The sequence below is a fragment of the Pyrgilauda ruficollis genome, unplaced genomic scaffold (genome assembly GCF_017590135.1).
Source record: "Pyrgilauda ruficollis isolate IOZ18807 unplaced genomic scaffold, ASM1759013v1 scaffold1, whole genome shotgun sequence".
NCBI classification, from domain to species: Eukaryota; Metazoa; Chordata; class Aves; order Passeriformes; family Passeridae; genus Pyrgilauda; species Pyrgilauda ruficollis.
Window position 1 is genome coordinate 22718279 of NW_024508100.1, and position 12978 is coordinate 22731256.

The following is a 12978-nucleotide window of genomic DNA, read 5'->3' on the forward strand; positions in this document are numbered from 1 at the left end:
TAGCTCTGGAAACCTTAGATAAAACCCAGCACACCAAAAAAGGTGTCCCATAATTAATAGCTTGAGTTAGTAAGCCTTGCACTGGTAAAACAAAGCTTTCTCCCTTCTGTTATGTAATATTTTGTTGGTGAATCAGAAGCTATTGCGGTCTCTTCCTTTCTAAGAGTCTCACATGCACCACTGTGCCCAGAGCTATAATAAGCAGGTTTTATCTTATCAGGTATGTTCTGCAATGCAGCCCAGCATCTTGGGAACATCTATTGCATTTACCTAACCCTTTCTCAAATGTCCATTCTTACTGTCCTCAGATGTGAATTCCAACTTTTTTTTTTACACCCTCTGGCAACTCACTGTGTAGCCTGTAAATGGAGCTTTCCCCTGGAAGAAGGGAACTCCTGGGCCACACTAGGGTTTGCTCCTGAAGTTTATACTAATTTTCTCATGCTGTCTTCCCTGATGGGAGTCTTTGCTATCCCCAGCCTACTTCACACGTTCCCAAAGTGAGCTATCTGCTCCGAGTCTGGTTGTGTTTTTTGGAGGGCAGTGTCTTCTCTGTCCCAAAGGTGCTGCACAAGGATGGCAGTGGGATGGATTTAGAAGGCAGAATGTCAGTGTTAAAACAAAGGGTTGAATGAATGAGGCTTTCTGACCTCTAGGACCAATCATTGTGATGCTTGATGAAAATAGAAGGCACAGAAATACAAAGACTGGTTGTGAAGACTTTGATTAAAAGGTGGGGAAAAGAGAACAGGAGCTTAGAAATGAAAGGAGACTTTTGCCATAGAAAATGAGACTGATGAAGTGGATATTTACTTAGCTCTAGTTCTTCTTCTTAAGAAGAAATCTTTGTCATCTAAACATTTTGAAAATTTTATTTACTCCTCCTCTTCATTCATATTTCTTTGTTGCTTTTAAAGAGCACTGTGCCAAGGCTCATGCAGTGGAGATTAAGTCTTTTTCCCTTCAAGAGGTATTTCCTTGTTGTATCAAGAGAAGTGTTGAAAGAGCTCTTTCCTTGCTCTGGATGATAAAGCATGTTATATGCTGCTTGAACATTAATAGACTCTATTATGATGATTCATAAGTGTCTCATAACAGGTGACTGTCTCAGCTACATATGGTTTCTGTGGAAAATATGTTTTTTGGGAGGAAGAAAAACCAAAAAAAGGGCTGGTTTTTGTGGAAATGTTTTTGCTTCTGCAGATGGCAAGGGAAAATAGATGTTTCTGGAAGGTAAGATTCGTTCTTGCTGTGTTATGGATACTTTAGGTAGTATTACTAGTTTATATCAGGTAATCCAAGAATACCCCATCCTCTCTAGGACAAGGTTTGCAAGAAATAGTATCTCTTGTAAGATCACCTGATACTCTTGGAAAAACAGGCAAGCAATGGCCCACTATTTTTCCTTTGCTTTGCCTAGGTGTTTCATTAGACCATTGTGGCTACACCTATTTGAAGCCTTTGATATCTCTCAATCTTGCTTTCATTTAATGTTTCTCAGGTATTGATGTTATGTCAGGTGATATTATCTCTGTCAGCATGGGATATTGCACACTGTCAGCTTTATGACTGTTATGTGCTATCACTAAATGTCTCACAGAGGTGAACCCATTTCTGGGAAGTTACGTTATTGAATCTGAGCATCAGCTTTTTTTTTTTTTTTTTTTTTTTTTTTTTTTTTTTTTTTTTTTTTTTTTTTTTTTTTTTTTTTAACGTCTGTCTTTATTCCCTGTGTTCTTTTAAATGTTTCCTTGGGTTCTTTTGTGTTTGTGCCTGCTTTGTGTATCTGGGCCGTGTTCACCTATCAACCCCAGCTACCTATGGAAGAGAGGGCAAGGGATTGAGGGCAGGTCATGAAGGCAGAAAATGTCCAGAAATCAATTTTCACTGTGAAATCAGATGTGCTACCACAGGTACAGGAGCTCACACCTATTTTTAAAATATGGGAACATGGTTAAGCAGAGCAAAGCCTGCTTTCTTCCTCCTTGATCCCAAACAATTTATTCTCCTTTTCTGGAGGAGTGGAAACACTTCTCCAGGGAGTGCTGAAAATTTATCAGCAAAAACGAGCATCTCTGGCATCTCACAGAAATGGATGCACTGAGATGTGGAGTGGGTGGGAAAGCTGGAAGCAAGTGCCAATCCTAGTTTGTCCAGAGAAGCTCTATGCTATTAGAACAGACTGGGCAAGGGGAGAGAAGGCAGCTTTTTTGGTGGGGACCTGAGAAGCAAAGAACTTTCTGCAGATGCCTGGCCAACCCAAGGCTCAACAGGGCAGTGCTTATTGTACTGGATACATCTGAGTTATTTTAAAAAAGAGCATTAATAAGCAAAGCATTAGCTTGAAATTGAGGTATTTTTTTAAATAGTGTGTTTAATAGTTTTTTTTTTAATAGGCAATGTGTACCATAGCAGCCTTCTTCTGTTGTAGAGATGCAATGAGAAATGTCAGTCAACTTACCCTCTTAACAATACCTTTTATTCTTCTTTCCCAGCTTGGCTGCTGTATTGTGCCTGCAGCCAATAGAGAGGACCCACTTGTCCTCTCTGCCACACAGTTCTTAATGCTACATCTATATGGATTTCCATTCCCATAATTCATTATAGAAATATCTATTCAATTAAATAATTCATATTCTCATAAACTGGTTTATTACACCATATTTTATAGCCATTAAATTCACTAACAAAAAACGCATAATTTTGGAGACAGCTCCTGTGCAATATCTCATGCTATGAGAAGTGTCATAGAGAGGTGCTGCATTTCATACAATGAGCAAAAAAAACCTGTGAAATCTTTACAAATCCCAGTTCAAAAATGGGGCTTGAAAAATCTTGGTCATAATAACTGAAAATTCAAATCAACACTATGAATCCCTCTTCTATCTTTTTTTTCCTTCCTCAACAATCATCTTTCTACCCACCAGCTGATGCATGTGCTTGGTCAGCTCTGCTCAGAGACGACCTGCCCCCCAGGTTTCCTCATCCACACTGCTGTGAGTGCCTCCAGCACTGCAGCAAATAGGAAAAGCTGCAAGGAATCAACACCCTGTTAAATATTTAGGTGTCTCTTCTTGGATTATGTGAGTCTTTCTGTTTCTCGTGTTAAGTTTGCTTTGCTTGAAAACTGTTTTTCAGATATTTCCAGGGGCATTGACATCTCTTGTATCCCATTCAGTGTCATAACCTCACCCCTGCCTGTTGTCTGGAATACACTGCTCACTCCTTTTCCAATAGTTTAAATCTCTTCCCTCTATAATCATGGTAGTTAAGTCTTTGTTTGGCCTGTGCTTGTGTTGAGGATTTTGTGCTGTTTTTGAAGCGGGGCACAGCCTGGGAATCCCAATGGAATTGAGCAGTTTAACTACAAGCTATTTTATGGGGAATTTTCAGCTGGCATGGTGATAAGACTTTGCCAGCTGGAGTCCAAAGGCTGTGCTTGATTTCCTGGCAATAAAGGCCATTGCACCCACCTTCATCCTTCTTGGAGAGCACAAAGAGAGACTGCTAGAGGAGAAGCTGCTCCCCTCTGTCATCGGGAGTGGAGGCACCATGTGCTGACTACGTGATGCCAATTCTCTCTGCTTTAACTGGCTCTGAGTTACACACTGCATGTCTTTGTGCATCTGACAAATTATATGACAGGTTACAGATTATTCTAATCTGCGCTGCTACTCTTCTGGTATCTGAGAAGGGAGCGCCTACCATATGTGCTCTGTTATCCTAGCTGGTGTATCCAACCTTGTTTATCTGTCGCCTTCACACCTTATGTTATTCTGTGATTCAAAACTGGTTTACTGTTAACTGTTTACAGTGATTTGAACAAGACAGACTTGTCAAACAGACAGGAAAAAAGGTTTAATTGCTTATTTCCCCTGGTCTCCTGGGGCTGGATCTGTAGGATTCCATTGAAGTGATTAAGGAGAGAAGCAAATGGCATATGTAAGCTGACTTGTTTCCTGGCTCTGCCAGCAATTGTCCTTGCTGCAAGTTGACACCATTGAATGTCCCAACTTTCATCCTTTCCTATCCCACTTTTTTTCTCTCAGCAGTAGAGATGGACAGAAGGCATGAGTTGTGTTTGAGAATTATAGACTCAAAAGGCTATTGTGCAAAGAATTGTCTGCTGCATTGCTGATGTTTGGAATACTTTTTGTACTTGTTTTACTGTTACAGGAAGCATTTCACCCTGCAATGTCATCCCACATCTTCCTCCATAAGATCTTGTGAAAAATTTACATAAACAGACTTTGTCTTAGCAGTCAGGCATTCCCTCCTTAGAAACCTGGCAGGATGGAGAACAGCATGTGCAGCCTGTGCAGGGCAGGGTGTTCTTTGGCTTTGGAATGAGTCACAAAGCCTGATTTAAAGAATTCATGCTTAGTAATGTGACAGCTGTGATGATGGGTGTGCAGCAAGGAAACAGCTAAGGGACATGTTATGTCACATGAGGAAAAGCAGATCTTGGCTGCAGATAAGTGTGTTGGTTTTCACCCATTTTGATGAAATGAAAGCTGTGTTGACCTGTTACATTTGTTCAACACTAGACTCATGGTTGGTGAATCAGTACTGTAGATTTAGAGTCAATGAGGCAATTCACAGTTATATACGAAGATCTTAAAAAGAGGAGGGGACAAGAGTAATGTGGATGAATGACGTGGTGAGAACCTTTTCCAAAAAATGCTGTAGTTTCATTGATCTATACAGTAAATTACATTAACCAGCAAAATTGACATAATGCAGCTTTCCCTTTTGAAGAAAGCTGGGGAAACAAGTGAGGTGAGAACTCTGAACAAATAGCTCTTCTACCCAGTCTTGTGTCTGGTACTGAGGCTTTCTGTCCTGTATGCTCTACCATTTCATTTTTGGTGTTTTGCAGTCAGTTTCTGAAGTGCATAAAGGGTCAGAGCAGCTGTGGCCAAAAGCACTAATTTCGCTCTTTCTCTGCATGATTGCCTGCCTGTCTTTTAAGGATTTAATACAGGGATATATTCTATTACACATAAATACATTCTACATATATCTAAAGTCAGAATTGGGCAACAAGCAATTGGTCTGGCTGGAGATGTGAGTTTCTCTGCTTACGGAAAGCAGGGCTGGGAGACAGATAATCTTCCATATCCCGTTTTCTTCTACACTGGTAAAACTGCTGTTCCAGTTGTTGTTTTTCTCATCTGCTTATTGTGAGTCTGTGATTCCAGACTGGAAAGATCTGATGCTGGGCCTGAATTTGAAGTTCATAATTCAGCTTTTTATTTTTATGCTGCTGCATGGATACCCTGGTGTTTTAACAAACTTGCACAGAAACTGTGTATTCTGACTGCTCAGGAAGAAGAATTATATTTGTGTGAACTTCTTGTGGATCTGTAAAGGAAGTGCAGAATTACTCTCTCTTGTGTCTTTGACTTTGTACTTTCAATGTAGATTTCTTACTTCATCCATAAGCAGGTGCAGACAGATGAACTGTGCGGAAGTTTGATGCCACGCTGGGTTCAACTCGGGCTCTCTACTATGCTAGTTTGGAAACCACTGGAAGTAGCCAGGTCAAAATATGCTTGGGCACATTTTTTCCATCTAAAAACCCTGCAGGTACTCCTCCAGTGACTACAAAGGTGTGTTACCCAGATGTGGCTTTACCCTGCTTAGGTATAGCAGAGTGGAGTGTAGAACCCAAGGTGGAACTAAAGAGTGCTATTGAACTGCAGAAGATACTCCGGGTTTCCTGGTCAAAAGTTCCTACATGCATGTACTCTGCAACCAAATCAGGGCTTTCTGCTGAGCCCCAGCCCCCAGGAAGAGTAGAGCACGCTGAGGCAGTGTGCACACAGCCTGCGAGAAAAGCACATACAGGAATGTAATTAGCTCAGGAAAATATTTGCCACCAGTACAACACGATGCTTCTCAAATTAGATTATGATAGGAGGCTGAATGCTGGGGTTTAAAAAAAAATCCCAAACAAAGAAAAAACCCAACTACCTTGTTTTAAGTAGATTTAATGCAAAATTAAGGTAAAGCCTAAGAGAAATATAGTGCTTTAACAGTTATTATGTTTTAATGTATTCTCTGATTCATCCCAGCCCTGAGAAATTAACCCATTCTTGACAGCAGTTAGCAAGAAAGTCATGGTAGTTCTTTTTAATAGATGGGGAGATAGCAGTTTGAAGCTGCCTTTATTTTTTCCAGACATTGGTGGAAGAAAAGAGGTTACTTTTTTTCCTGGTTAACTTTTTTATTTCTTGTTTCTGTCTTCATGCATGTTTTGTGGTTTTGTTGTGCTTTTTTTGGTGTAGCTTTCAAAATTTCAGTGTCGCGAGGAAGAAATGCTTGGCCAAATTCTGTCCTCAGTTACTTGTGGGGGAAAAAGAAGTCAGAGAAATGTATTGACATTGCTGGTACAAAGCTGGATGTGTTTTGAAGTAACCCAGTACAAACCAACAGAAATGTATCCTTTTCTCTTTGTTCATTTGTAAATTGACTTGTATAACTTGTAAATAACTAGTTATGAGGCCACATAACTAAAACACAGCTGTTTGTTTTCTACTGCTTTCAATTCAAGGCAGAGGGTCCAGCCCCTTCCAAAGGGAGGTGACCAAAGCACCGTTTGTCTATTGGCAAAATGGTCAAAACTGCGATATCAAACCTAAAACCACCGCAACGTTACGCTCCGGCTTTGCAAAATTATCCTTTCTGTCGATGCAAATGCTTGGCTGCCGATGCTCAGGGGCAGGAGCAGAGGCTCGGGCGCGGAGCCTGTGCCGTGGCGGTGTGACGCTGGCGGCCCGGCCGCGGCCCGGCATTCCCATGGCAGCGCGGCATTCCCGTGGCGAGCGCCGCGCTGCGCCGGGCGGCGGCCGCGCTCTTTGACCCCGCGGCTGCCCCGAGCCTGCGGCCGGCCGAGCGCTGCCTCAGCCCCGCGCCGCTCTCTCCTGTCGTCTGCAGACAAGAAAAGGGCAGGCAAATTCCAGCCTTTCAAGAAGCTCTTCGGCAAGAGGAAGAAAAGAGAGCCCGCCTCAGAGTGCGAGGAGCCCAAACTGAAGCCCAGCCACTCCTTCGGCAACATCTGCAACGGCGCCTTCTCCTCGGATGACGAGCCGGGCGGGCTGAGGTGAGTGCCCCGCGAATGCTGCCAGCGCCGCGCACACCGCCCCGCGTCTTCCCTGCTCTGTGCAGCCAAACCTGGCTTCTCCCTCCGCCGAGCGGCAGCAATTTGTGCATCGCTTGCTCTGCAGCGTGTGCACCTCTCCTTCCTCGGAACGTGACACCTGCTGCTTTAGACCTCGAAATCTGGCTGCTTGAGGGGCACGTGTGCTGCTCTGCAAATCAGAAATCCCGGGGGGAAGCAGAAATGAATTTGAATCCAGCTCTGTGATTTAACACGGAGCAGAGGTATTAATGGCACCCCTGTTTTTCAAACTGGGAGGAGAGAAACTTGAACTGGCTGTTATAGATACTTTATTGCATACATTTCCCTGTAAGGTGCTATCTTGGAGTTATCCTTTTTCACTCTATCCCAAATAATTTTTGCATTGTAATTGGGGTCAACAAACAGACTGCTTTTATTTTGAACCAATTTGAATGTGGAGTAGAAGAGGGGAGAGAGGCACCTGAAAATCAGATCATATTCCAATGATAGAGGACGATGACAGAAGGACAGCATGAGAATTTTATGTGGGGATGGTGGCAGTACAAAACTGTACAGAGTAAAAAAGTTAGCAATCTCTAACTAGGAGCAGGGAAAAAAAAATCCCAAACCAAACAAACCCGAAAAAAAAAACCAAACAAAAACCCCCTTACCCCTATAACAACAAAGCCCCAAGACCAGATGCACAAACTGCTAGAGTCAGTAACACCTATTTCACTTTCCAACTGCACATCTCAGAGAGGTTAGCTGAGTCCTGATCAAAGCCCGCTGTTCTGGAAGCAAAGGAACTGTTTGCACTGGGAAGTGTATGTGGAAGTGTAACAAAAAACTCTGAAAGGGTAAAAAAACTATTCCAAATTCCTCTGCTCGAGAATGAATGTGTATCAGAAGTGTCACCCTGCGCAGTATTTCTAATGGTGTCTATGAAAACATGATTTTAAAAATTTTTTGGGAGGGGATTTTTTAGCTCTGGGTTCTTTACTCCATTCTGTGAAATTCCTTGAGTAGCAGGTTTCCTTTTGGTTTCTGTGGTGGAGTTCTGTACACCTCTTTTGCTCGTCCCGGCTTTTTCAGAAAATCAGTACTGAGCGAAGCCACGCTGTAGCTGGAGGTGTGACTGAGCACTGTTGTGATGCATTGCTTGAGTGCACAATGCCAGGCCACTGTAGGAGGTTTTAGTTTTAAGATTTTAGTGCCTTTTCCCTCACAAGCAAACTCAACTGCATGATCTCACTATCAGGCATTTCCCCCTTGGCATAGCTGAAAATGCAGCGCTGCACCCAGAAACAAACAGTGATATGGGAACTTGTCCTGTTCCTCAGCAGTGACGTGAAGGTGTGGCAGACCTTGTTTGAGACTGTTAAATGTTTGCATTTTTAAACCTATTAATTTTTCTAATTAACAAAAGCATTAAAAGTTAGCTTCTGGTGGAAAAATCAGACTGTACAATTTAAATCAGAGGGGATTGGTAAATGTGAAGGGTGCCATGTCTCATCTCAAGTGGACCATTTCTTTCAGTGATTCCTCAGAGGTTTTAGCTAGAAATACTCAAAGCTCTGTTTTACCTGTCGGTTTTCATGGTGCAAATATTGGTGGGATTTGATGATAATTTTCAGTTTACAGGTGGTTTTTGCCATATTACTCATTTTACAACAAGCATAAGTGTTCAGTGCAGTGCATTCAGTTGCTTTGATAGCTTAGTTTTGCCACTCCAGTCTGTTTTCAACATCTTCCATCTGTTATATTTTTTAGCCTTTCCTGTAATTTCAAACATTTATGAATTGAGTGCAGAGGTAGGCTAACTGAAATAATACACATCATTGTTTACAAGTTATCTAACAGTAAATGCATTGCCATACTTTCCACTATTCATACAGAAACAGATTAGAGCAAATACAAATAACCAGTAGTATATTTACATAAGCAAAATCCTGAGAAGTTTTGTAATACCATTTGCTTCAAATTCTTTAAGATTGTACAACATCCATATAGTAAAAAAAGCTTAATAAAAGTTCCAATTTTGCAGTAAAAGCTCTGGGATATTCCCATTCCTTTAATAAGCTATATTTCTTCCTCAGCCTGCACATGAATTTGTTATCTACAGATGTGTCCTGTAGACATATAGCTTTGTTTTGGGGAGAGGAGATGGTTGTTTTGAAAATATATTAAGGGAGGAAGCTGCTTCAGGAAGGTAGACACAAGCAAATGAATGAGTGTGGGCTAAAAAAGACATCTGTATTGCCTCCAAGACCTAAGCTAGTATTTCACCTAGTGCTGTATTGGCTTACAAGCCTGCTCACAGCTAACACCTGAATCTCTAATGGGGGCTGTGCCGACTGGCTGATGCAGACGTGCCCGGAGCAAAGCAATTTAGGTAATCTGCATGTGGTGTAGATTGACTAGCTGAGTTGGAAGCAGCCTGAGAGATCTGCCTGTCCATCCTTTCTTACATCCTGGATTCATCAGATGCAAATAACTTGCTTAGTATCCTGATGTATGCACACTTCAGCCTCTTTATTCATCTATGTTATTTTGCAATACACAGGTGGGATGTTTCCTGCTGCAGTTTGTCTGGAATTCCTTTTCCCGTTTCTATATTGCCCTTCTTGAGTTTACAAAGTTAAAACTGTATTCATTATCTTTCTGCCCTAACCATAAGGGCTGGGAGATAGAAGTACTGACTACAAGAAATTGCCACAAGTTTGTGGAGCTTCACTGAAGTCTCCAGGAGCTTCTGTTCTGAGGCTATGATTTGGCACCTTAAAAGACTTTATATTTGTCTTTTTTGTCACAGTTGGCAAATACTCAACTTCTGAGAAAGCATTGTGAAGACAGACCTGAAAGGGTACTTGTGCAGTGCCCTGCTGAAGTTTGTCATTCTGGCTTGATGTGCAGAGGCAGTGGGGAATTAAATTTCTCTTATTGGGGGTACAGTAGAGTACCTCTCCTTAGGCTGAATGCAGTATTTCAAAGGACCTGGAATTAGACCTGTCAGGTGTTTAGGACTCAAGTGTGACATCATTGACCTTCCAGGAAAAAGCCTCTGAGCAAACTTCAGTGTCTTGACAGTGACTGCCACAAAAAAGGACCCCTTTACTTGCAGCATTGGGCAGTTCTGTGTGAAGCAATCGAAATCAACAGTAAAAAACAATCTGTCTACCCACTTGGAGTTTCAAAGACCTCCCAAGAAACTTTCTCTCTGTCACATCCATACATCCATTTTTCATACACTGGGTATCTTTTTTTTGTTGTTGTTGTTTTTTTTGGTGTATTAACTGTATTTCTGCAATTGGCATCTGCCAGTCCTAATTTCCTTTCTAAGTGCCTCATTTCGAGTGCCTTCTTGACTCCAGTGGAAGTGCCTTGTTGCTGTGGTAGTCCACCTTCTACTAAAGAACTTCACCTTATCAGAGCTCTGATTTAAGCAAGTATCTCTTCAAGCCCAAGCAGAGCAAAGCAACATAGGGCATTGTAAGAAATTTCATTTTAGACAAAAAACAGGCTTGGGTTTTCCTTACTTGTTTCAGCTGACATGCAAACACCTGGAAAAAGTTTCTTATTTCTGGGTTGTGAGGTGTGTTGAGGATGTTTCAGAACAGAAAAGCTTATGGCTGCAGTTTTCCATTTGCATGGCTTTTGAAAATAAATTCTATTACAGGTTTTGGTGAAATTAGAGTTGTTTCTCCCTTTTTGTAATTTATATTGCAGCCGAGTAGAGCAGAAATAGGAGCCACAACCACCCTATGAATGGCCATATCTGATGTGTACTCAGTAGCATGTGCCAGAGCAGAGAAGTAGGGAAAGCCTTCCTGAAGTGGTTCCTGGTGTCTTGAGAGAGCATAAGGCTGACATCACACTCAGGATTTCTGCTGACCTTAGCTTTTCTTGACACCTCAAGTCTTTACTTCCTTCTGTTACGAGCTTCCTGAAGTCTTTGTGCTCCAGAAGCTTTCTTCTCAGGCGTGTGATCTGGGACATTTTATTACTTGTTCCAATTTTATCACTTAGTAGAAATTTGCAGTAAATGCCTTTAGCTTGCCTTTTGTTTTTCCAGCTGTTACTTGAGTGCTAAGCTGCCTGTAGTTTGTATGTGATCCTTAGAGCCCTTCAGTAGAGCATGTTTCTGCAAATGCTGACATTGTATATCAGGTGCTGCTCTGTTTCTCCTTTTTAACTGGTCTTTTGTCCTCTGCCTGACTATTTTGTCAGCTTCATTTTCACCTCAGTAATCCCAGAACTTTTTCACTTCTATCCCATACGCTGTCTTGCTGTATTCTCATGGAAGGTTAGGCTGTCTCACAGCCCACTTGTCCTCTCCCTTGCCTCCCTTTTGGATGTTTTTGTTGCACTCCCCCTCCTAATCATCATGTCTTCATTTCCTTTCAGGATTCTGCATGGCAACTGTAATTTTCAGCAGCTGGTGAGGTCTAGGGCTGGGCTCTGGATAAAACAGATTTGTCACCTGTAATGCAATGTACTGTCTTATTTCCTCTTCCTTGCCTTCCTTATCAGCTAAATGCAGTTTCTATATAACACCTATTCCTGCCAAGGCTAATGTAGACTTTTCACTTCCTTTTCTGTACATTTTGCCTTGTTTCAGGGCAAATTTTGTGTAAACATAGGCTGCTATTTCACAAAATAGTGTCACATGCAGTAGATTGCCAGGTCAAATGTGGAAGCTGGACCATTTAGAGAGCCCTGTTCCTTTTACTAATCTGCATAGTTTTATGCTAACTGGTGAATTACTCGCATCCTCAAGCTGCATTAGGAGCCACTTGCAGAATTACTGTAAACCAGGGCCATGCTTTTCTTTGCATCTCCTGAGATTAGACAATTAATGAATAATTACATAAAGTTCGTTTGTTGAGAACTGCATAGTCCCACCCAATTACCTTCTTGTCGGGCAGCAGCAAAGGCAGAGCCACTCCCTCAGGACACCAGGGGGATCCCACAGCAGGAGGGGTGCGTGGTCATGCTGCAGGTCCATAGCTGGGAAGGCAGGGCCAAGGGCAAGCCAGGAAAATGGTCTGCAAACTGAGGTCTGGATCAAAGGTCCCCGTGACCAGGCACAGTTTTGTCTGAGCTGCAGACCAGCACTTCCCCAGCATGGCTCAGGCAGGGACCAAAGCCTCAAGTGTTATCTTAAATAGAACTCCTGGAACCGTGTGTGCAGGTGGAGGCTCCAGATGAGGCTGATCAGGGACATTGGAGCTTGTTAGTGCACTCAGGGCCTTGATACTTCCCATGGTTAATTTTATGCGCCTAATTATAATAATTTTAGTTATATTATTAGCATGATGCATCAGCTGCTTAAAGCTAGGCTTGATCTCTACTTCTAAGAAAAATAAAATTATGGTGAGTTCATAGGTTCCAGGTCCCTTGATGACACCAGACTGGAGCTTTGTATTAAGATAATGCTGTGTGATATCTTTGAAGAGAGCAGGGCTACTCTGAGCCTGGCTGCACAACTCATTGCTGGCATCAGTGGGACTCAGATGGGTCATAACAGGGGGACTGTGCCGTTTTCCCAGGGTTAGTGCCCTGAAATTCAGTGGTTCCTGAAGGTGATGTGAATATATATTTAGAATAAATGCAGAAATTACCTCTAAGTTTACTTCATGGAAAAGATTCCCTGTTGAAATGTCTGTTCAGACTGTGAGGCTCGTGTTTGTGGGTTTGTTAATGCAATGAATTCATGTGCTGTCTGAGCATAGCTCTAACTCAGAATCATGTTGCAGCATGAACAATATTCCCCATCCAGGCGTGAGTTAGAACCAAAACTCTCCATCCAGCAGATGAAAAAGAGGACACTAAAAATATATCTCAGAATTACAATC

At 42.1% G+C, this 12978-nt stretch overlaps 1 protein-coding gene across 1 annotated transcript in view; it reads left to right on the plus strand.

Annotated features, from left to right (window-relative positions):
• Nucleotides 1-6905: 6905 nt before the first annotated feature.
• The window catches only part of CRACD (capping protein inhibiting regulator of actin dynamics), a 35919-nt gene continuing 29846 nt past the window's right edge, over nt 6906-12978 (plus strand). Inside the window, exon 1 of the mRNA XM_041481862.1 lies at nt 6906-7105. The gene's annotated coding sequence lies outside the window, so the exon portion shown is untranslated. The remainder of the gene's footprint in view (nt 7106-12978) is intronic.